This window comes from Thermobia domestica, chromosome 5, assembly GCF_964235325.1.
Source record: "Thermobia domestica chromosome 5, izTheDome1.hap1.1, whole genome shotgun sequence".
In the NCBI taxonomy this organism is placed as follows: Eukaryota; Metazoa; Arthropoda; class Insecta; order Zygentoma; family Lepismatidae; genus Thermobia; species Thermobia domestica.
Genome location: NC_137458.1, coordinates 266,101,912 through 266,128,777, shown reverse-complemented (window position 1 = coordinate 266,128,777; position 26,866 = coordinate 266,101,912). Strand labels below are relative to the sequence as shown.

Below are 26,866 nucleotides of genomic sequence, written 5' to 3'. Positions count from 1 at the left end.
TAGCAGACGTAGAAAATCGACGGAAATAATAAACATCAACTATTAGTTGACTCTTAGAAGTATAGTAGATATAGTTCTCAACCCAAGTAGAAGATGCACTCTTTGCTTCATGAAAATAATAAACATTTTCCAAAAATAATTACAGAAAAGTAATTTCATGACATTTGCTGAGCGAACGTAGGTTACTGGTTAGCGTTGACGCTTTGTAATTGGGAGTCTCCAGGTTCAAATTTCGATATGAGGCATCCTGACTAGTGATTTTGCAGTACCACTGGGCGAATACCGGGATACTTTTAATACATAAGCTTTGGCAAATTTTCTTGAAATCTTTGTTCTTATGTTATTAATGTTTCAGTGTGAAATGGCATTTTGCTGCATGCAAAATATTTTTAGTAAACAAAATATAGTAGGTGAATGGTTAGTGTAAAGAACTCCTACTTGTATGGCTTAGGTTCAAATCCCAACCGTTTTTATTGATTTTTTCTTTTAGCTACGCTCATATGTTGCACTCCAGAAGTTCAATTTTGAATTAAATGTAGTCGAAGCTAGTTTAAACTGAAATTATTTTCAAAACTTTTTGCTATTACATGTTTTTGTTTTACTTGCGATGTTTCAACTTTGATATTAGATCTTAAAACCCTAATGTAACTCATTTTCCTACGTCATATCATGATGAATGTTTTCACAACAACGATAGTCGGGCGGTAATACAGAATTCCATTGTTACTGCAGGGCCGGATCTTGAATCCTGCGAACTACGCGTTCGCAGGAGGCGCCAGGTGAACAGGGCGCCAAATTAGAAAAATGACTTTTGCTTTAAATGTAAATATTTATTTAAAAAATGTTATGATGACAAATGTTTCTCATATAGCTTCAAACAAATATTGTACAGACTGAGATACAGATAAAATACACCAAAAGGACAATAAAGTTGAATCTTCGCGTGGTTGGCTGTAAAACACCCCTTTACAAATGAAATGGACGCATACATCAATTGATGCCAATGCCACACTCACAAGAAATGATCACCGTAAATGAAATGCACATTATTAAAGTTGAATCAAGCATGGGCGCCCAAAAGGGGACGAAGGGGCCAGGCCCCACCTGGCTTACGACAAGTATAATGTATATGTATAATTTCTTAAGATTTTCTTAATACAAATCAAAATACCAAACGTAATATAGTAACGAGGGAGATGACCACCCTAAAAACATTCTTCGGGCCCCAATGCAAGCAAGTAGACTTTCTTGTCCATTCGTCCAGGGAGTGGAGCGAATACTAAGAAAAGACAGGCGGTACAAATGGATTTTTTAAAATCATTTCTGAGGGAAATTTTAACTTAAGTTCCTAATGACTCACAATCGCTGTCCACTGCTTAATGCTCACTTTGTTAATATTTATTAGTCCATTTGTCATTCGTCAACATTTTCATTTCTGTCCTAAGTCGTTTCGTTTTTGTTTATATTTTTAATTTATAATGATGTGTGCTTTCACTTTTTAATAGTACTTTGTTTTTCATGTAATAATAATGACCAACGATATAAAACCAAGTGAGCATTTTATCGGAAAAGAAACCTACAAAACGTGAAAGAAGATAAGGGGCAACCGAAAGCTCTAAAAAGTTTCTTTCGAGTGCTGGACAAAATCATACGAATGTTGAGGTGGGGAGTTGTCAATATCAGTCACTGTTAACGAAGCATTTGCAGGTCGACATTCTTTTGAAGCTGACAAATTTATTTTAACCTGATTGCAGTGATTTAATTGTTGAATTAAAATGGAACGATACGGTCATTTCGGTTACGGGTCTGAATTAAATTTCATGTATTAAATATTTCAAAATTTGTTTGAATACAATTAGTTTTCACGCGGCATATAAGTGTATGACAAGTATTGTTTTTTACAGTACTCTCACTTTCAATCCAGCAGTGTATACAGATGCTCGTTTTATTATGACAGATAACAATAATTATTAATCCATTCTCTGTTATTAAATTTAGATGGAGCGATATTTTAAATTAGTAATAATTCTAATGCAAAGTAGAGTTTTGATTATTAGTTACTTGTGTTCAGGGATGTACCGACATAGGTGCTAGGGATGCGCACGAGACGAGTCGAGACAGGATTTTCCAGACAAAATTCGAGTCGAGACACGGCTCTTTCAATAGAGAAATATACATTTTTCGAGTCGAGCCATCACTTTTACAGCACATTTTCGAGACGAGACAGCCACAAATCTTGTCTCGTGCGCTAGGTGCAGTGTTCCATTCGGAAAAAATATTCCGGGGGGCACACTTAGTATTCAGAAGGCCACTGCTGGTACTCTTCTATTTATTATTATATTATAGACGTATTATTTTGATCTCCTCCCGGGGGGCAGTGGCTCCTTAAAAATATGTGTGGACGAAACACTGAACATATAGTCTGAGAGTCTGGATCCCCCATTTAGCACAATTTCATTGGGCAAATACACAAAATTATTTGCATTTTATAGGCTATTCCGAAAAAATCTTCATACCCCAAAGAAAAATCTTGGGTGCATCATTGCTTATGTTTACATTGTGTTACTGTCTGATTTCGAACGTCTATGTTGGAAAGAAACATGAAAGAATTGAATTGTTCTATAGGCCTAAGGAGCCCTGAAAAGAATTTTTTTGCAGAGAAACCTGATTTTAACGTTCTGCCACTGATCGGGGACAAATTACATATCAATTAAGACACACGCTTTTGTCATTTGTCGTGTATTGAACTAGTTTAACTAAAATTAATAAAGAATTATTTGAAATCAAGTATATCTCAAGAACGATTAAATGGACTAGCTTTGATGGCCATTGAAAATGACATTCTGAATGAAATTGATATGGATGCAATAATAAGATATTTTGCCAAATTGAAAGCCAGAAAAGTGTCTTTATAACATGAACTTTACAGTAACAAAGAAAACGAGAAATTAAGCTAATTACCATATTTGTATCACTAGAAAACAATATTTAAATATGCTTTTACTGAAGTGTAAGAGCATATCTCTTTGTCAAAATCAAACCTGTGATAATGTTAGACTTGAAGCTCGGTAGTTTTATTCTATTTCGACTTTTATGTTTCAACTGTATTTGTCAAAACACATCTTAGGTATATATTTTAGTTGTTTCCTGTGCTTATTTAATAAAAAAAAGATATAAATTATTAACACTGGGACTTTGGTCATGATTCATCCACAGTTAATTAGGTTTAATTTCGCCATTTTCTTTAATACTCGCAGGAAGACTGAATTATTATATATTGAAGAAATTTGTAATTGTAACAATTATCTGAAGAATTTTTGTCCGTTACAGCATACTATTTTTTTTTTTAATATCATATAGGCGGAGCGCCTAAATGTGGTTGGCTTATACTTACGAAATGTCTACAACCGACCCTGTTACTGTTATATATATATATATATATATATATATATATATATATATATATATATATATATATATATATATACCCCTGTAAAGCAGTAAGAATTTTAGGGACTGATCAGGGGATAATGCCTCCCTGGAGCAACGACAGTTCCCCAGAAATCATAATTACCTGTGACAACGGTATTTGTGTATTACCACTCTTCACTCTCAGTGTACTGAAACTTAAGTAAAAGGAACTGTTCTGAAATGTTCACCGGTTCTCTCCTCTGAAACCGCATGCGAATGGGGCCGACCTTGGTCATATACCACATCTGGAATATTATTATTTATGTCAGAGATAACGAAAAATATATATTCGACACAAATATAGGATGTTTTCGATTTTATTTATTTATTTATTTATTGCCTGTCACCTCCATGCCAACTCTGACCTCCATGCCAACCAAGGCTTAACTTGTACTTAAGCAACATCGACAGCGTCACTATTAATCTGCGACCACGAAAACTATGATTTCGATACTAATGTTGTTCATATTTGACTACTTTAACATGTCCCTTCCCCCTTTGTTACGAATGGCTTCAGTGTTTCGCCCCACTGGAGCAATTTCAACGAACTTAAGTATAGCTATAAACCACAATCTGTAAAATAAATGTGCGGGTGACAGGCCCGTAGCCAGCCCAAAAATTTAGGGGGGGGCGGTAGAATTTAGGGGGGCCCGACCCAATCATATTATACTTCATCACCATACTATAGTTCATTTGAAATCCTACCTTGAAATTTTATGGGAGCCAACCAAAGTTTAGGGGGGGCCCGCCCTTCCCCGTGGATACGGGCCTGGTGGGTGATCTTTTTCGGAAAGGAATTCATTAGCTACTTTTCCAATGTGGTGGCTTTATTCGCTTCCCATGCTAAAGATTGCCAAAGAACTCAACTTTATTTGCACCACTGTGCTACGAATATAGATTTTAATGGCATTTACTTTACTGAATGCTTGCTTAGGTGTTGCTCTCGTCACAGGAAAAGTGAGATACTGTTATAAATGAGTAGGGATATAAACAAATACGGAAAACTATTAGCAATGACACTACTCGAAATGAGTTTTCGCAATATAATGGGGCAGTATTTTATTCGAATGTGAAGGAAATCATTGCATAAATTGTCCCTTCCACTCTTTAGAAGTCTAAGCTGCAATACGTATCTAATAATTTTGAATTAGAAATATATGCATCGAGTTTCATATCCTTAACTTTAAGGTGTCCTGAGTTAAGTAAATGAATAAACTTCCTGCTAACGAAAGAGTAAAGCTTTGGGCTTTAATAGTATCGGGAGTGTAATTATTCATTTCAGCGACCCCGAAAGCTATTGAATAGATACTCATATCTTTCAATTAGGAATTTTTAATTTTCACCCCTCCCATTAAACCTCCATGTCGATAATGCTAAACTTTGATGTGAACGGTATAGAGGGTATCATACATAATTCATGTACTCAAAAGCTATGGATTTAACATTAATATCGTTCATTTTCGTTTATTTTTACATGTTCCTACGTCTCCCATAATAGAACTAGAGGTGATACGGATTTCGATTCCCGTCAGGAGTCGTGTGGTTCGGGTTCCACGTTAAGTCGTAGATGCACGTCTTGTATAGAGTAGTAGCTGAAAGACACGCTGAACTCTATATCACCTCACCTCGTGAGATATTCTGCGTTTGAATAATTTCTAAACCACTTTTCTTCCTTTCAATCTCTTCCTTCCTCTTAGGACACGCATAGGTTCAAACCCAAACATTCTTCACGGTTGGAGGAGGCAAGGCTACTGTACCTACTCTTATGGGACTAGGTAGTGAGTTGCGCAGTTTGAGTAGCAAGCACGAATAAACCACGCTTACATTTATTATATATAAATAATAAAATCTCATATTAGAACTTACTCTGTACGTCAAACTTTTAACATATGCGACTTTTAAATTCTGTTCTTCTTCTTCTGCTTTATTATTATTATTATTATTATTATTATTATTATTATTATTATTATTATTATTATTATTATTATTATTATTATTATTATTATTATTATTATTATTGCAATACCTATATGAAGCAATTATCTCGGCAAACTTGGTTAATACACACCATTCAGCAACCGGTAGTTGTAGAAATCTGGCTTTGCTAACAGAAGTTGTTAGCTCAATCGGTAGAGCGCTGAGCCATGGATTCAAGGGTTGCGAGTTCGAATCTAGTCTAAGTCAAAAGATTTTTTTCCTGATATAATTCTTGAAATGGAAATGTTTCTCTCTTCACCTTTATCTCATAATTCTGAATAGAGATGTTTGGATGTGAAAGAAAAAGTATACTAGAATATACGAAAAGAAAGGTAAATTACGTGATACCCTTTGCAATTTTTAACTATATTTTCACCTATCTAGGACGTCTCTAAAAAGTTCAGACTTCTAGACCTCCTTTTCCCTGTCTTATGTGTCCTTTAACTAATTTCTACAGTTACTTAGTGAATCACATATACATGTATTACAGATGACGTATCTCTTTCTCTTCTCTCTACATCATATCTGGAGATGAATGTTTTGACAATAGGTTACAAACACGATTTTAAAAAGTAATACGATCTGCGATATCAGTGATATCATATTGTGGTGTTTAACTTAACATATAAAACAATAAATAGAAAAACTGAGAATACGAATCTTTTCGTGCACTGATGCTTCAATAACAGTGCACTGATGCTTCAAATCTGTGTCTTTACTCCCTTCACCTATGTTAATTCCCTAGTCAAAATAAAAACTCCTCAAAATTAATCACAAATTCTTATACAACCATCCCTTCCTTGGAGTACTGCGGTGTCATATACCCGTCACGGTGATGTAAAGGCACTTCTGGCGACGAGGATACATAAGTAATATACCACTGAAGCAACTTATTTGTCAACTTATAAATGATTTCATCTTTCTAAAGAACAACAAATTTACTGTCTCATCAGCAAAAGGACTTCATAATGCATCTTAAATATGTCATATTGGATATCATAGGAATATATTATTATCATATTAATAGGGCCATAACCGTCAAATTCTGTCAGGATGGGCCAGTCTAATTTTGTGTGGCCCCTGACGTCTCATCACATCTTTTCTATTTATAAAATATAGGAGCAGATTTTTTCCTTTCACCGCGCTTTTCATAAGAGTGCTTAACTAGAAATGTTAAGCAATAAGCATAGGCGGAGCTATGGGGGGGGCATAGAAGGGCATTTCCCCCTACCTTTTTTGACAACAAACAAAAATGCCGTCTATAAGATCCTTCAATTCTCATTTGTATTTACCGTGTCCCTCCAGCAGAAAAAAGGTCTGCCCCCCCCCCCAGGAGACAATTCCTAACTCTGCCTATGGCAATAAGGCATGTTTACATAGATGCATTTAGTCGCATATTCAAGGAGTAATGAAAATGACCAATAAAATTAATTGATAAGACACGCATAGCTTTGGTATTCATTTGGCATGACAACTAAAGATACCACGAAATTATGAACACGTGATCAAGAAAGTATTTATCGTATCAATGAAAATCCCACTTTAGATTCTCTACTTGCAGGAGTCTAAGCCAGTGGTTCCCAACCTTTTTTGACTTACAACATACTTTACGGAGCACCTACGGTATCGTGACACACTTGTTTGATTTTTATTAATAATAACATAAATCGTATTAGTGTAAGCCTATTGGCTTATATATATATAAAAGTGCCTCTATGTATTAATAGTATTGAGTATTGTTGCTACTGTTGGAGGCATTGATTGATATAATCTATCTCATAATATTTAAATCATTATTAAATGCTTCATGATTTTTAAATTCTAAAATTTCGCGACACACCTTGTGGGACTGCGCGACACATAGGTTGGGAACCATTTTTCGAAGGGAACAGTCAAATATCTGCAAATTGTAATATGTACGCATATGTATTAGATGCAAATACAAAGCACATTTGCACATATATAAGAACTATAAATAAAGTTATTTTTCTTAAGTAAAAGGAATACATTCTACACAAAGGTAGCGTGGTAGTAGGGCAGGTTAGTGGTGAGGTAGATTGATTGTTGATTTTGACTTTAACGTCCCTTTCAACAGCTAGGCTATATGAGACGTGGACCTACCAATTAACGTGGAATCCGAACCACGTGAGCTCCTGCCGAGGTAGAGTAGAATACTTTGGTTAGATTAGATAATTTAGTAAGACTTTATACAAAGCCGGACGATATATCATCAGCATAGTTTAATTTCTTTTATATGCCTCTGTCTTTGTACTCCTTCATGGCTAAGCGATTAGCGTACGCGCGTTTGGCGTGGGGGACCCGGGTTCGATTCGCGGTGGGAGCTCATGTGGTCCGGATTCTACGTGAATCAGTAGGTCAACGTCTCATATAGCCTTGCTGCTGAACGGGACGTTAAACTCAACTACCTTCTTCTTCTTCTCCCCCTGTCTTTGTGAAATAATAGTGTGAAGTCTAAAAGTTCCAAATGCTAATCTGTCCTTTATCCGGACTTTATTCTTGTCTAAGTACACCAGAATCACTTCTTATTATGACAGAGTATCAACAATTTTACAATATGTATAGTTTTCATCTGCAGTCATAACAAACAAATTAAACTAGTTATAACGCATTTCTTGAAATTATTCACGTGGAAACGGACTGCAAGCTATTACAAAAAAACGTCAACGTTCAAAGGTCAGTATAAGGTCGCATTTTATTTGGTCAGATTATCTTATTGAAGGTTTCTCTTATGTTTACGTAATATTTATCTACAATACGTTATGAATATACAGAGAAGATAATGGTTACTTCCTGTCAACATGCGTCATAAGAACAGTTTCGCAGAATTAATTATATAAACGATTCATTAAAAATTATGGAAAGCATAGGATCTTTCATGGGTGTTGTGGACATAAATCGAAATGATATAAAATTAATTATTGTGGAATTATAAGCAAGCTAAAGCATAAGTTATAGGCACATAACTGTACTCATTAATTTTTAAAGGTATAAACTAAGCTTCAAGGAATATATATATATATATATATATATATATATATATATATATATATATATATATATATATATATATATATATATATATATATATATATATATATATATATATATATATAAACCGAACGAAATCATAAGTTGATCTCTTACAGAACAAAGCTTGTTTTGCCCTTATTAAAGATATGAAAGCATGTGTCTTCTATCAGGAAGTTCAAATCTCAATCTCTACGAGTATTTCAAAGTAAACAAAGTTTCATTGAGTACTCCGGTATTTGTAAAGTACATTACGCAAGCATTTGGATGATTCGTCCAGAACATAAGTATATTTTGTAACAACTTTCCGTGTTATCTCATGTACTATGCTTGCAGTCTTTTACCTAATTCAAAAGAGTATTAGCATGCTTTTATATCTATTACGTAACTCTAATCGTTAATTTTTCATGGCCATCAATAGGAATCAATTGTTTTAATATTGGTAATTATGAAGCTTCTTGACCTTGACAATTTTACTGAATTACTTCTTAAAATTGATATTAGTGAAATTAATGAGCCCAGAAAGTAAAGAATGGAAATCTGGAACTAATGCATCCATCTGTTATTGTATAGCCTACATAATCAAATTTAGAAGGCAACGTGTCTTAATGATAGGGTTGTTACGTGTGTTTGGCTCTTATCTTATAATGTGTAAATTTGTGGTGAATATTTTCTGTGTAGGTTTTCTTTTTCGTTTTCAAGTTATCACCTTTCACTCCCTTTTCCTCATTCTATTACTTTTCCCTTAAAACTGTACTCTTATCGTCTTTCTTGGCGTGCAGATCAGATGAGACGACACACCAAAGATGAGACGTTACACCAACATATTCGGAAACAGTAAACTAATTCGAGCTTTTACAAATTTCTCAGAAACAAAAGAAAAAAAATAATGATTATTATTAGGAATTAGGTTTCTGGGCTTTCGGCTTTTATGGCCATGTTAGTTCGTAACTATGAGGAATGACGTTCTCGGCGATCAGACTATCCAAGAAGACGGAAGGAAGAAAGGAAGCGGCCTAGGACCTATATGTTAGGTGCCATCCCGGCATTTGCCTGGTGTGAATGAGGAAAATATCACGTAGAATGACTGACCTGAAAAAGCTTTTATACTTTCTCGACAGAGCGTCCCCATCGGGAATTGAACTCAGGATCTCTCGCATCAAAGACGAGAGCGTTAGCGACTACGCTACGCAGACTCAGAGAACTAACGATCATGCTACTACTAAAAAATGCTCACATTTGAATACATTTCAAATGCACGTTTATGTCCTATTAATTTGAGCATATACTGAATCCAATGAAATTATTTTTAAACTTATCTGTCCCTTGTGTTACCAGAAAATGACCTCAAAGTTGGAATCTTTAAGATACTCCTAGTGAAAGTGTCCACGCTTCGATACTTTTCTAATTGCATTTTTCATATTAATATGACCATCCTACACCCAATGAAATTATTTTCAAACATCACCGTCCATGAAATCTCGAACAAAATTACCTCAAACTTCGTATATTTATATTTATTTACATATGGCCAAGGTTGAAGTAGAAAATGAAGTAGGCGAGGATGATAAATGGTTTAGTATTCTTCGGGATGAGTTTGAGAAAGCTATATCCGAGATTAGGAATGTAAAGGTAACCAGGATAAATAATATACCAGTTGAATTCATTAAAAAATAGGAGACAAAGGCAAGAAAGGATTGTTCCGATTCTGCAATGAAATATATGAAACAAAAGAGTGACCGAAAGACTTCCTTAAGGCGATCATGATATATATATGGCTAAAAAATCAAACCCAGAGAGATGTGAAGATTATAGAACTATTAGTCTCATATCTCACGCATCTAAAATTTTGTTCCGAATACTGAACAGAAGATTGTATGGAAGAACAAATAACAGGAACACTTCGGATTCAGAAAAGGTAGCACAAAAGATACAATTGGATTATTAAGGGTGGTCGGTGAAAGGTTTATAGAAAAGGGCAAGGAGAACTGATCTAGAAAAGGCTTTTGACCGTGTGATTGGGAATTGTTGTTGGAAGTTCTAAAGAAGATTGGGTTGGAATGGAAAGATCGAAGGCTCATAAGAAACTTATACATAAACCAACAAGTAAGTGTTTGAATAGGAAAGGAAATGGCAGAGGGAATGCAATTGGAAGGGGAGTTCGACAGGGATGCTGTCGTGTCGCCTGTATTATTTAATAACTATCTAGAAGAGATAGTGAAAAATATCCTACAAAATGAAGACAGCATTTCAGTAGGAGATAGAATGATTAGATGTATAGGCCTACAGTCTGCAGATGATATGACGCTTTTGCATAATCTGAAGAGAAAATCAACAAGATGTTAGAAAACTTGAAGAAGGGCTGTGAAGAATATAGGATGAAAATAAGTGTTAGAAAAACGAAAGCCAAGATGATTGGAACGAAGGGTTCCGGTAAAATAGAGAAGTAGGTGGGGAGATAATAGAACAGATAACTAGTTTTCGATACCTGGGTAATATTATTAGTGATGATATGAAGTGTGAATGTGAAGTAAAAGCAATGATAGGAATGGCGAAAGAAACCTTTAGGGAAACAAGATACTGGGACCTTGAATAAAGAGTTGAGAAAAAGACTTATAAAATCCTTCGCGTGGAGTATTGTGCTGTATTGGCCAGAAACATGGACATTACGCAAAGAGGGAGAAAAATGACTGGAAGCTATCGAAATTGAATCTGGAGGAAAATAATAATAATAATAATAAAGCTGGGTCGAGCGGAAAACGAATGAGAGCGTATTAAAAATAGTGGAGGAGAAAAAAACAATTTTAGATATTATTAAGAAGAGGAAGAGAAACTGGTTGGGAGATTGGGTAAGAAGGAACTATATCATGATGGACGTATTAGAGGGTATGATGGCAGGAAAGAGAAGGAAAGGGCGAAGGAGACTACAATTAATGAACGATATTAAAATAAAGAAATTGGACATGAACATGAAGAGGTTAGCGGAAGACCGTGGAGCATGGAAGCTTCTGAGTTGCAGATGTGACCTGCCGAAAATGACAGAAAATATACAGAATACCTCGTATATCCCTAAATTGATATCACTTTTCTAGGTACTTAATTGACGCGTTGTATATTTTTAGCAAATTTTTTAAGTGTCAAGGCTCTAATCGAAGAGCTCAAAGATGCAGAAAGTATCACTAACTTGCTTTCTTTTGTTGAGTCACAAGTGTATTCAAATTTATCTTTATGTTTCCATCTGTCAGTGGCGGTTTCTCTTAATGTTTGCATGTTTGTACAAACCTCCTTCCAATATTTTCATTTTTTATTTGTGCTAAATCACTTTTCATTTTATTGTCAACATCATCTTTTTTAAACAAGTGCGTTTGAAACGGGGCTGGCTAGTTGCTTTCTGCTTGATAGTTTGCCAAACTCCCCAGCTTTAACAGCTTTTGGGCCATTGCGGGGGGTGCGCAGTAAGAGGGGGGTTATCACGCCATGCACTGCCTCATAAGGATCCATATGTTTGCACATCTTTTGCAAACAAATCTACCAAACAAAAAAAGCCTTTCCAAAACATAACGCTTTGGGACTGGAATTTCACCACCTTCCTTCCCCCTGCAGTATTGGCTGACACGGTTCTCGCCTGAAGGGGAATAGTCTGTTCCTTTGAGACAATGTTGCGTACCGTAAGCAAGTCGCTACAGAGAGAGAGAGAGAGAGAAACTTGCGCCTTGCCTAAAAGCGAGATTGCCAAGTGGTCATAACTATTGGTTCTGTCAACCAAGTAATGTCAAGGCAGCTATGAAGACAGTAAAGGCGACTCCGTGAAGAGTGAAGACTAATAGAGGGTGTCGATATTTAATAGACTCGTATCTGAATAAGTAGAAATTTGGCAGCATAGATACAATGTTTTCCTTTTCATGTGTGCATGGGTGAATGAGAAAATTGGAGGGCAGTTTTTAGAAAAAGGGCGTTAATTGGGGAAGGGGTGAGATTTTAAAGCGGGTAGCGGACTTTGTTGTTTTGTATGTTTGTGCGTATATGTGTGTGTGCCAGTCTTTGTTGTTCATTGGAATATTGTTGCTGTAATTGCATAATTACGTGTCTGTCCCTGATATACGTGAACTAGCAATGCAGTAGCAATGAATTCTGTAACGTCTCTGTTGAATTAGCCGTTTTCGAAAAGAACTTCAGAAGCAAACTTACTTGTGAAAGACATCGGAAGACCGATTCTGACTCTCAATATAACGCAAGTAATTAGAAGTCAGAAACGAACATTTACAAGGAAGTTTAATCTCAACTTGTACGAACAGCATAAGTGGTTATGTGAATGTGAAATTAAAAATGTTTTGTTTTGTTTTCCCTGTTTGTTGTTCGGGGCGGAGGAAGATGCATGGAGTTAAAAAAAAAGAAAGAAAAAAAAAGAAAAAAAGAAAAAAAGAAATTGCGGATATCCAGCATCTGCACGACAAAAAAGTCTCAGGTCATATAAGACACGTTCTGATCTCACTGTGTTGAGAAAGGTGAATATTGTTGCTCAACTAAATGCTGGTTATGGGCGGTCCATTGAGAATCACAATCAAAAAGTGACTCAAAACAGGTACGTACTCAATATAATCATCAATTGCAATTGGTTTCGTGGCACCTTCGAATTGGCTTTAAGAGGACATGATGAAAAACAGACTCGTCTTCAAATCGAGGCGTTTCTCGTAGATTAATTAATTTCAGTGCAGAACTTGACAGCGCTCTCAAGAGTCATTTAGAAAGCGCAATAATTTTCAAGAGTACGTCAAAAATCATACAAAATGAGCTTCTCCATTGCATGCTTGAAGCATGCCATGAAGAAATCGCTATTATTATTTATAATATCTATCAGTGGCGTATTTAGGGGGCTTCCGGGCTTAAGCCCCCCCGAAACAAAATCGTGAATACGCCACTGCTATTATTATTATATTAATATTAATATAATAATAAGTATTATTATTATTTACATTATTATTATTATTAAACTATTATTATTTATAATAATAATAATAATGAAAAAGGAGAGGTCATCTATTGTGCACCACCTAAAATTCAAAGCACCAGCCGCTACTGCCATCTGTCTATTCTTCTATACCTATATCCTTAAACATATTGGGCCTTATGCAGAGTCGGTTTGACGTGTGATTAGCGTCATACTAAAGGACTGCCTACTGCAGGAAACATATGTTAGTCGAACTCTTTAGAGGGCCGCGGTGGCTCAGTGGTAGAGCGTTCACCTCTGGTGCTAGGGGTCTCGGGTTCAAACCCTGCTCCCGCCAAGTGAACTTTGTGGTGGACAAACACCGTGTGCGTGGGTTTTCTCGGGGTTCTCCCGTTTTCTCCCACTTTCTTCATTCCACCATTTCATTCATTACTCATTATCACCGTCTCCTTTAGCCTCACCGGCATAACCGTGGGACGTAAAACTCAAAATTTCATTTCATTTTTTCGAACTCTTTAGTATTGCACTAATCACGCGTCAGAACGACTCTGTATACGGCCTACTGAAACTTAAATATACACAATCACCTAACAATTTTGTTGTGAAGAGGCAGAAAACTTGTAATTCTACTAGGTTCCTATGCAGTTATGAAATCAAATTAAGTCATAACATCCAGAACAGCATGACGCGACCCATACAAGTTCTGGACATAACAATTTCAAAGATCATTCATTATCTGAATGATTTGTATTGAAGTGTATGACTTAATTGAGGTATTTATTGCCATTGGAAAATTTGCTGTGAGATGAATACAAGGTAAACATGTAGCGTTAAAAAGCCGCTTCAATTCTGTCCCAGAATACAGTGAGATGTTTCTTTTCTGTTTGATTTAGGCATCTTGACACGAGATTGAAGAAAAAACATTTAACTAAGATTTAGGTTATCTGTCATTGTCAGAGCAGCTTAAGAGCAAATACATTGTTCCTTTTTATGTTGAGAATTTTCCAGTGGAAAGCAGTATAAAGCCAAGACATTGAACGAAGTTCATTCAAGATGAGTATCTTGTGTTTTATCTTCGCGCGCTGAACTTTCACATTGTTTATTGTAGACGCGAAGAAAGATAGCTACGAGCAGTAGACGCAAGTAAATACATATAAATAGAACAACAACGTTAGTTTTAGAAAAAATCTAGAAATTTATTGAGTAGTCTTTTTTCTTTAAAAGAAACTTGTCTTATCGAGCATAGTTTACTTTATTGCGTAAAGTAAATAAAATATATTAGGTCTAACTACGTGACAATTACTATCGTGTCTCTATTATCTCCATACTAACAGAAGTGCTCGGAAGTTTTTTGCACGGGAAAAATAGCACTCAGGAAAAACATTTGGTATGTATATACAATATATCTATACATATGCTGACAGTTCAATTTCACTGGTGTTTCTCTTCATTATACCAGCTTTCCTTCTTATATAATATAATTAAAAATAAACTAATCACTGAGCGAAGCAAACCAATTTACTGTTAAAAAACTAATATCTTGTGACAGTGTCACCAACTACCAGCGTCCTAAATAACTTCTCATAACATCAAAAGTGCCAAATCGTTGTTTGGTACCCCAAAGCTTTGGATCCATCCAAATGCACATAATTCGTTACAAAAAATCTTTTAATCTATTCCCATTCCCCGAAATATATAATTTTTATGTGCTTTTTTTTGTTTTTGTCGAAGCTGAGAACTTCTGAATTACCCTACCCATTGTTCGAAGTAAACTTTCTCAAAGTTATTACCGATAACTTAGAGCGTATAAGAACATTTGTGTAAAATTTCAGTTTCCTAGACCGAACGGTTTTGGAAATATCGTGAAGAGCGAGACCAGAAGACAATGATTAAAAAGCCGGACGCATTGACTTAGAAAGACAGACTTTATGAATTTGTAAACTGTTCCCCACACATATGACAATTCATTTAATTAATTGCGTTTAGGTATCTTTGGCTCAAGTAAGCTGGGAAAGCTGCACTTAAAAATAGCTACATTTACATGTTAAAATTCTTACCTCGTTGATATTTCTCTGCTCCGCGAGCGGCTTTCAACAGACGCTTGTTCTGCAAGAATTCTTTAAATATGTCACTGCAGTTCCATTCTCACTTTTTCCTTCAAAGTTGAAACAAACTTGAATTTCGGACTTAACTATGGAGATATTAATTCGGTTGCGTTCTATTGTCAAGCAGCATTCATTAATGAAAATATTCGTTCGCAGTACACTGTAAAAAATGAGGTGTTGAAACAACACAAAATGACTACCACTTTAGCATGTTACTTGTGTGTTAATTCAGCACAAAGATTTTTTTTTTTTTTTTTTTTGTCCGTCGTCCCGCTAAAGGGTTTTGCACTTTCTTCGGGTAAGTGCTTTATATAAAAGGTAGTTTGCAGTTTAATGTGGCTGGTCTAAGAGGTGCACAAGTAAGCACAAAGATTTTTTTGTCCTTCATCCTGATTAAAGGGTTGTGCCCTTTCTTCGGGTAAGTGCATTAATTTGACTGATTGAATTGAAGGAAATGTAGGTGGTCTAAGAGATTTCTTATTTATAATTTATTTATTCATCATATTAATATTAATATTAATCATAGACACACATACATATAAAAAGAAACACATACATGAACTATAATATTTTAGGTGCTATAAGTGAATATGTTAACAGATCATGGAGGAATTTGTGAACTCAGAAATAAAGGTGCAGATGTAATTAATGGAATGGATGAAATGAAGTGATCTGGACGTCATATCACTGGGCTTGTTATCTTCTGTTCCTGGGGCGATTCAGGAACTGATGAGGACAAATTAATAGGTACTTACTGTGCGTATGATGGATAGATATGAGATGAAAGTTCATGCGGGCGATAAAGTGCAAAGATTTCGGGGTCCAGCATATCGTTATCTAATTGTAAATGATTAGTGTCATGAAGTGCTGAAGGGGAGTATCAACGTAATGAGGCGGTGTATCATTATCACGGTCGTAGCGGAGAATTTCAAGCATCAGAGGATGTGCTGAGCAATTCGTTTGCAGATAAAACGTATACGAAGTTGTTCAAGATGATTTAGTAATGGCGGAAAGTCGATCACCTCATAAAGTAATCTCGTTGGATGCGGCAGACTTATACTATATGCTAGGCGTAGAGCATGGCGCTCGAGGATAGCAACTTTTTGGTAGAATTTTAACGGCAGATATCCAAGCTATATGTCCGTATGTTAACGTACTCCGCATGAATGTTTTATATGTATTGATTACGGTACCCAAGTCGTAGTCCCCAAGTTGTGCCAACTAGCCGTTTCAGAAGATTAAGTCGTTTTGTGCTTGGCCTATGAGTTTGGTAAGATGTGGAGTCCAGGTAAGATAAGTATCAAAAATGACACCGAGATACGTAATAGTAGTTGACACGGGAACAGGCGTAAGATCAACCTGAAGGTGAAGTAGGTTTGGATTTCGATGGACTCGAGAGCGGCGTCTACGTGGCAAGAAAACTATGACTTGTGTTTTGGAAGAGTTACTGTTCAACCTCCATATATGACACCAACGCACGAATGCATCAATAGCTGCTTGCATGGTTTTATTAACAGATTATACTGTGCGGGTAGTTGTGAAAAACGCAGTGTCGTCCGCAAACTGGAATATTGTGGTGGTATTAGGAATGACTAGATCGGCGACGTACAATAAGTATAATAAAGGAGACAGAAATGAGCCTTGCAGTACTCCAGAGTGTAAGAAGATTGGATGAGGTAGCGTTCCATTGATCGAGATATAAGCTAGTCGCCCTATTAAGAAGGAGTGTATGAATCGGATGTACGAGGTTGGTAGAAGGTAATTACGAAGTTTGTATAGTAAACCAGGGTGCAAAACCTTGTCAAAAACTTTTTCTAGATCAAACGTTACAAGGCAAGAAGGAAAGCCTGTATTAAACTGATTATAAATGGCTATGGTGAGACGGAATAATTGATCTAGAGAAGCACAAAGACATCGCCTTCCGAGCATATCAAAAATAATTAGTTACTACCTGAGAGAATTTGGATTTATCGTTTAATATGAGCAAAGCTTTGCGAAATATCTTTGGCACTTCTGCCAAGTAATGAATAATGTTCTATGTTTTCAATAATCGGTCACAATAATATTTTTGTAAAACTGTGAATCGTCTGACAACAATAACACAGGCAACAGTTCTGCCATCTTATGTTCATATATGCTAAGACACAAGAATAACAGATAAAGAAAACAGATAGGAGCACAGCTACCTGTGTAATTGTTGTCAGATGATTCACAGGTTTACAACAATATTATTGTCATCGATTATTGAAAACATAGAACATTATTCGTTACTTGGCAGAAGTACCAAAGATATTTCGCAAAGCTTTGCTCATATTAAACGATAAACACCAATGCAAATTCTCTCAGGTAGTGACTAGTTATTTTTGATATGCTCGGAAGGCGATGTCTTTGTGCTGAATTAACACACAAGTAACACGCTAAAGTGGTAGTCATTTTGTGTTATTTCAACACCTCATTTTTTGTTGTGTAAGCATTATTACTTTGTATGGAAAGGATATATGAACCCACTTTTTTTAATTCTCAAAACCTTTTTCGCTTGGTGTTTTCACATGAAACCTTTCTTCAACAGTTGCACAGTTCTTGAACATATCTGAGACTGCTACTTCTTGAAACACCTTGAATTCTTCGCAAAATTCATCCATGTCAATGGCAGTGGCGGATCCAGGCCAGGGACAGTTGCCTAACCCCCCAGTTTTTTCAGTAACAAAATAATTTAAGGTAATATTTATGTATTTTTGAGTTTATATGTACCTATCATAGTCTAGGTACTGGTTGCCCCCCCCCCCCCAGAGTTTTTACCTTCTAGATCAGCCACTGGTCAATGGATTTAATATTACACACCTCAACAGAACGAACAATCTTCAAAAGAACAATTGGGATTTCCAAGTGAAAGAAACAAGAGTCTCTTATATAAACTTGTTTCACTAAAATCATACCACTCGCGAATGTATATTGACTTGGGTCTCATTCCATACGGGTTTCAGTCAATGCAGCATAAAATTTATGGTTTCGAGGCTTTGCGCTTGTAATTATTCATTTCATTACTTGTATTCCGTTGCGATCCCGGATTTATGAGAAAAACGTTAAAGGAATGAGATTTCGAGTTAAGTAAAGGTACTCTACATTCATCTTACATCAATGCAACGCAAAAAAAAAAAAAAAAAAAAGTCATATTAAGTACTATGTTAATTATCTCAAAGAAAAACGTACAAGTTTGCGTTGCGTTGACGAAAACGTTACAAAATGTGTCTTTTAAGGTTATTATGAAGGCTCAAGTATCAATATAAAAATCATTTCTGAAAAACAGTGAATATTAAGTTACAGCTTGACAATACTGTTAAACTAACAACTGAAGCGCGATAAACTGCTGAATTTAGCTTCTGCTATAGCAGTATTACATAATGCCAAAATTGGTTAGTTGATTACGTGGGTGATTCTAGGTGAGTACGTTATATTTTATTAAATATTTTGCTATTTATATTTTAAGGAGAAAAGTAAGTGAAAACTTGCCCAGATATAAACTGCTAGTATTATCATAAATAATTTTAATTACAATGAAAACTGCAATATTTGCTTAACTCCATATTTTATTGGAAGTGCTTTTCTATATTTCGTAAAGTATTTACTAGTACTTGAATCGAGTTAACATGTTACGTATTTATATATATATCTTTGGCTTTTGTTTAGCGATGGGGGGCCACTTTTTTCACCTACTTTTTTTTTTTTTTTTTTTTTTTTGCGATATTCTACTCAGATTCGGTCGTTGTATGGTTCCATACGTTAAATTAGGTTTGGATACCAATGTGTAATTCAGGGAGCCGCGGTGGCTCATAGTAGAACGTTCAGTTCACCTCTGGTGCATGGGGTCTCTGGTTCGATCCCAGCTCGCGCCAAGTGAACTTTGTGGTAGTCAAACACCGTGTGCGTGGGTTTCCTCGGGTTCTTCCGTTTCTTCCCACTTTCTTCATTCTACCATTTAATTCATTTATCATCACCGTCTCCTTCAGCATATCCAGCATAATCGTGGGACGTAAAACTCAAAGATTTCGTTTCATTTCAATATTTAATGAACACATTATTGCCGAGCGATCACTTCTGAAAAACAGGTTAACGAGTGAAGGCAGGTTAGAATCCCTCAAGGCACGTTGTTTTCTATCTTCGTTACGAATAGTTCACTTTCTGTTCTCACATAAGTCACTGTAAAGTTCAAGTTCGGTAATCTAGCGCCAAATTAGTTAAATTTTTCATCACACTTTACTCAATCCAGTTTTTTGTCAGTTTTGGCCCCCATCTCTAAACTGTTACCATATCTTTTATCATTCTATTTAAAAATTCATAGATTAGAAACCTCAGCGTGCATAATAAAAATACGGTGTCATGTTGATACAATTCCTTAATATCATATTTCTTCGTGAAAAATAGTAGCCCATTGTTTTCTAGTCTTATTTTCATGATGCCTGTCACCTAACAGTGTACAGATTTATAAAATACCTGTAAACTCATGCTATATTGTATGGTCTTGAGTATTTTGCATATACAGACGGAGACTCGAAAAACCTTTTTCAGCGTGTAGGAGTTACGAAACGTAATAGCATATCTTAGTATCTTTCACTACTACAAAATTTCTTTACTCTTATCATTGCTCGAAGCCAAAATTAACATCTATCTTCCTTTGGAATATTCTCTCTTTTCGTCCGGACATGAAATTAAAATTAAATCAAGGTTCATCTTTGTCTTTAGCTTTATTATACAAGCAAGGGTATTAATATGCTCCAGTTCGAAGTTTAGCTATGTGCAGATTAAAAACTCAGAAATATATTTTTTTCTTTCTCTCTGTGTTGTCTTCCGCATGTGACCTTATTATTTTTTATAGCTTATAGTTTAATATTATTTTTGGCAGGTTGGCTGGTTTAAACCAAAAATCAAAAAATGTTCGTAAAAGTGTAGCTATTCGTAAAATATTGATGAACACATATTTGTGGATTATTACGTTTCACTCCCATGTATTACTTCATTATTACGTTTCATATTCGTACTATATTCCGACCTAAATTCCCCATTCTTTACTCAGAGAGATTATATTACAAAAGCAACTTTTTTATGTAACTTTATGGATGTTTCTTTTGTGATTTTTGTTATAGTTTGTTATTGTTATGCAACAAAAGGAAAATTCTAAACATTGTTTCGTTTTAATAATGTTTACTATTGATAAAATACATCGAAATGCCGTACTTTTGGGGGGAGTGGGGTCATACAAATCCCACTGGAGGCAATTATTGAAATAACAAGAATCTTTGGTAACTTGGGTCAGAGCCAAAGTGGACTCAAATAATTCGTATCTTTATTCACTTTTCTTACTGATATGCAAAGTAAGTCGTTATATTTCTTTAACTTGGACTAATAAAAGTCAAGTGAACTGACTTGGACTAAATTAGTTTTTCTGTAGTACTTTGAAATTGTCCATATGTAATTCTGTATAATGGTTCCACTTGTGCAATTGTTTTCTTTTTGTCCTAATGACTCTTGACGATTATACTAACAAATATGTAAAGATTAATCAACGTATTTTTATCAGGAGTCCTTCGTGAGTGAGTCGGCAGACGTATAGCATTTGTGGCCTATTAGTCCCGGTTTCGAGTTCAAATAGAAGACAATTTCTCTTGGATGTAAGCCGAGAAGCGGTTTGGATTCCGCTTTAAGCTTATGTAACCCCTTCCAGCATAACCCGGTTGTTGCATACTTACACCAAGGCGAAACAAGCTTATTTCTGTCCATATGTGATATAAATACATAGAGCAAATTATTTAAACCAAAAAAACCGGGTTTAAACAAAAGAACGCGTTTTTTGTTTTTTTTTTCAATAAAAACCATGGTTTATTGCCAATCCTGATTTTTGGTTGTTTAACAGAAAGGTCCAGAGGCACGTGAAAAGATAATTGTTTAGTAATTGGGGGCCAACACTAACGAAGACAAAAAATAATGTGCCCTGCGGGGCTCTAACCCGCCTACACTCGCTGACGCTTGTTCGGCAGTACTGTCGGAATTAAATGTTATTAACATAACCTAACCAAATGTGAATAGAATATCGAAAAAAAAAAGTCGGTTAAAAACTTGGCCCCCCAAAGCTAAATAATAGCCCTTAGAAATCATAATCTTTATAGGAGAAATGAATGATGCAAGTTTTTAGACCTAACATAACATAACCTAATCTAACCTAATATTAGTAGAAATAAACGGAATTCTATAATTTTTTGGAAAATTATGCTGGACACGTACGCTAACATAATGCAATATAAACTAATCTAACCCAATGTAACCTGAAGTTACCTAAACTAACCTAATATGAACGGAAATTAGGGAAATTGTAACATTTTTTTTTTAGAAACAATTGCTGGGACTCTATTTTTAATAAACATACAAATTTCTCGTAATCAAATTTCGAATGTTTATGTAAATTACCATTACCCGATCATAATGTGTACCGCTTTAATAAATGGGGAAAATAATCGATTTTATATAATCAAATTCTCTGCTTCATAGGTGCAAATTCAATGATATACAAAGAGTGAAAATATGCACGACTAGGCCGGGATTCGAACACAGCTCTCCGGCTTACCGTACAGATGCGTTAAGTATTATACTATTCCGTCAGCTCCCTGAATAGCCATACATCCTGCCACTCTTTTAGTCAGTGCTCAGCTATTCAGATCATATGGATTGTACGTGGGTAGCGTAGTGGTTAACGTATCGTCACTGTAATCCAGACTTGGATTCGAATCTTAGTCTAGTCTTATGTTTTTTCACTCTTTGTATCGTATTCTTGTCTATTCCAGGTTATGTGGCTTTTTTTCTTCAAGTTTTATCGTCATTTACCATGATCAGGGATCGGACAATTTGCTTTTAACTATAACGAGATACTTTGTATTGTTTAATAATTACCTGTACCTTGGGCAGAAAGTGCTCATACTCAAGCACTATACTTGAGATAATGTTAATTTAAAAATAACAGAAGAAGAATGTTTTTAATATATGTAAAGAAGTATACATTATTGTATAATTCGTTGCTATGTAATTGTTTATAGATACCTAGTCAACATGTATGTTTCCAAGACAGTTTGAGTGAAAATACGTTAAAAGAGTATCAACTAATAAACCATTTAATACCGATCATCGACTTGTAATTTCGATAGAAAAGGTGAGAATAATAGTGTATATAATAATTGAAGATATTTTTATGTATAAACAATTATTACCACTCAAGATTTACTTTTATCATTAGGCGAACCAGGTTGACGATTACCTTTGGTGAGTCGTTGTAAAATTTTTGGTTTACCTCACCCGGGAACTTTGTAAATTCTCATCCTGAAGTATAAAGTAAGGGTGAATTTACTTCTGTAATAAGGTTCATGACTACGAACTTTACTATACTTCGAAGTGGTAAAATAATTACGAGAAAAATGATGATCGGTGAGGCAATGGAGAAAGAAACTAGAGACAGTGGTAATGAAGAACAAAGTTCAGTTCCTGTTGTACCCGAAATGTTATCGTTAGAACACAAAATTTTAATGGCTTTACAGAAACAAGAACAACGATTGGAACAAAGTTTAGCCCAGATGTCGGAAAATTTAAAGCAGACTTCCAGTAAACAGTATGAAGAATTAAAGCAGACTTCCAGTAAACAGTATGAAGAATTAAAGCAGACTTCCAGTAAACAATATGACGAATTAAAGCAGACTTCCAGTAACCTGTACGAGGAATTAAGTAAACGATTGGAACAGACATCCGAAGAGACGAAACAATCTATTATCCAGGCGGTGACTGACATTACATCACAGTTCGATGAAAAGCTAAGAGGAGTATCTGAAGATTACCAGGATAATTATAGCCATACAATTCAAGAAGTCAACTGTGTAAAAAAGGATTTGGAAGTCATAGAATCGTCTATACGGCAACAAAAGATTCAGGTCACGGATAATTCTACCAAAATACGTACGAATACTCAGTTGATATCTGCTTTACAAGAGGAAATCAGGATGCTACAGATTAAGGACAACGCATACCAAAACAACATGGTTAATGAACATTTGGAATTCCCTTGTTCACAGGAGATGACCTCGCGTTCACCCGTAGCAGATCAACGTGGACCTCACATTATATCATCGTCAAGTAATCCTTCCGATGAGGACATAATTTTGGAAGAAATTCATTCAAGGAATACAGATGGGCGTAAAAGAGATGGTGGAACCACACATCATGCAGTAGGTAGGAATTGTCACTCAACACGAACACGGAAAGGTGAAAGACAGGTAAAGTTAAGTGTAAAGATGAGTGAAATACGTGCTATGAGTAAGTTCAGTGGTAAATGTAACGAAAACGCTACCTCTTTCCTAGAAAAATTTCAGGATGAGTGCAATATAATGTGTATAGATAAATCGCAATATATGAAACTAATCCCTCATTTATTACTCCCACCATGTTCTTTATGGTTTAAAGCAGTACGAGATCATGTCAATACATATGATGAATTTAAAGCTGCGCTGATTGCAAATTACGAAAATGACTTTTTGCTTGCAAACAGAGATGCCACAATTAGAAATCAACCTTTCAATCCTCGTTTGCACAAATCTGTTGTTGACTTTGTTGTAAATACATATAACGAATTAAAAGTCGTTAATCCGTTGCAATCGGAATCCAGAGTAATTGCATCAATCCGAAATTTGCTACCGTTTAAGCTACAACAGATCCTGTTTTCTACCCAGTGTATGAGTTTTAATCATTTATTAATGCTGGTACAATGTTATGAAACTCAATACCACGCTCAGAATCATCTAGCGGGAGTAGGTAAAATTAAAAATAATTCAGATCACTCTGTACCTGTTCGTAATCTAAATATCCGTAATGCGAACGATACAGAACGCAACCTAAATCGAGTGAATTTAAGCAATCCGAACGAGCAAAATAGGCAGAGATATGATAGGAATCCACCTAACCTAACCAACCGTGACAATAATTATGTCAGATCATTTAATCGAAGTAGACACAAAAACAGTCGAAATTCATGGCGAAATTCTAGAAATGCTATAAATCCTATGTATAGACATAATTGTAGTTCAAGAGATGTCACTTTATACCAAAATCAGGATAATGACGCAATTCATGTACAAAACAATGTGGGACCTAATCACGATTGTGCAGTACAATGTACTTTATTAGAGTCATATGCAAGTACGAATGTAAACTGACTGTAGTTGATGAAGTAAGAGTTAAAACCATATCAGCTATAGATTCTTATGAACATTTATCTTCAAATTTAAGCGATAATGTCAAACCCATATCAGCTATAGAATTCCTTGACTACCAAATTGATGCGTCTAGTAAAAAGATTAGTTGCACCTGACATTCTTGCTCAAATTAATAAGAATGAAGGAGACTAAAAGAAAAATATAAAAGAGTGTTTTCTGTTTGTGTAAAATTAGATTTATTTTCTTCCTTTTGTTCGTCCGAACATAGGTTACGTTTAATTTTTGATTTTTACTTAATTTAATTTTCTTTAATTCTTATTAACCAATGATAATTTTCAAATGATTTTTAATTCTCTCTTGTTAATGTGAAGAATTATAATTTGATTTATAATTGATTAATGGCAAAGGTTATTTATATTATATGGATTTGTATTGAGAATTTGTTGTCAAAGATTATGTTAAGAATAAGGTTCATTCTATTAAGCTATTTATCCGACGACTGTCTTTATGCACTACTTTATATATTATCCGAATAAGATTCTTCTATATTCTGATGCCTTATGGATACAATGTATATTTTAAAACATCATCTAACGTAATTATCATATAATGCGCCCTGGAAAGATCAAATATTGTTTTTCTTAACATCACCGTTTTAATAATGATTGAAAATGCTAATCATTGTGATTTATGTTTTTAAAAGGTAATTTGCCTCTTACGATTTTGAACTGCGCACCCTTCAGTAATTATGTTATTAAGCGACGACGTTTTTGTAATAAAAGATAAATGATAATGGAATAAAAGATTTATTATAAATATATATATATATATATATATATATATGAAGCTTAATGAAGATATATATACGAAGGGCGATCAAAATATAAAGGACATAAGTAATGTAACATCATTATTGTAAACGGACCAGTGATTCTTAAATATAAAAGCCAAGCTCGCTTGTAACTTTTATATTCAGTCCCATCGTCGGGCGACATTTTTATATAACGAGATACTTTGTATTGTTTAATAATTACCTGTACCTTGGGCAGAAAGTGCTCATACTCAAGCACTATACTTGAGATAATGTTAATTTAAAAATAACAGAAGAAGAATGTTTTTAATATATGTAAAGAAGTATACATTATTGTATAATTCGTTGCTATGTAATTGTTTATAGATACCTAGTCAACATGTATGTTTCCAAGACAGTTTGAGTGAAAATACGTTAAAAGAGTATCAACTAATAAACCATTTAATACCGATCATCGACTTGTAATTTCGATAGAAAAGGTGAGAATAATAGTGTATATAATAATTGAAGATATTTTTATGTATAAACAATTATTACCACTCAAGATTTACTTTTATCATTAGGCGAACCAGGTTGACGATTACCTTTGGTGAGTCGTTGTATAACTTAGGTCCGAAATTAGAACTACTGGGAAGTAAAAGATTGAAAATACTAATGAGAAAAAAGAAAACCTAGGCGCCAGAAATTTCCAGTTTACTTGCCGCCTGGAATATTTGGAGCCCTAATAATGATCATCTTTACTTTAATGCTGCTATTTAAGATTGTAGAATGTTATTAATATTGTTGTATAATTCATAAAAATATACAGCTTAGATGCAACCATCTCCACTTCAGAGGTCTTTTGATTGAGTTTTATGTGTAATGGACATTTGTTGCTTTAATGTAAATGTCGAACACATTAATATGGGTTCCATCGTGCTCCGAATACAAAATAATGTGTCACCAAATCCTTTGGGACATTCTTCTCAGAATTGCTGGAATAAGCCGCTGAAACAAGTCTCACACCTTCTTTCAATTCATCAGTCGTAGCATAATGTTCTGTTGCAATAACATGTTTGATGAATTCCCAGAGCGAATTATTACATGTTAAGTCCGGGCTTTGAGGTGACCAGTCAAGTGGAGCGAACAATAAAGGCGATCCGTGCAGCGTCCTGAAACCACCTCATTGAGATATTCTTGAACCCAAGTGACAAAATAAGGAGGTGCTCCGTCTTGCTGAAACCAACTATCCCCTCGAATCCTCGGGTTTCCAAAAGGGGAATGA

The 26,866-nt window shown here is 35.1% G+C and overlaps 1 protein-coding gene across 3 annotated transcripts in view; it reads left to right on the top strand.

The window, feature by feature from the left end:
- The window catches only part of LOC145686579 (putative ATPase N2B), an 84,564-nt gene that overhangs the window by 36,406 nt on the left and 21,292 nt on the right, over nucleotides 1-26,866 (top strand). Inside the window, exon 1 of one of the 3 annotated variants that reach the window (XM_081760017.1) lies at nucleotides 18,841-18,989. The exons of the other annotated variants lie outside the window; for them this stretch is intronic. The gene's annotated coding sequence lies outside the window, so the exon portion shown is untranslated. Of the gene's footprint in view, nucleotides 1-18,840; nucleotides 18,990-26,866 lie in introns of those variants that run through there. 3 annotated transcript variants of the gene reach the window in all.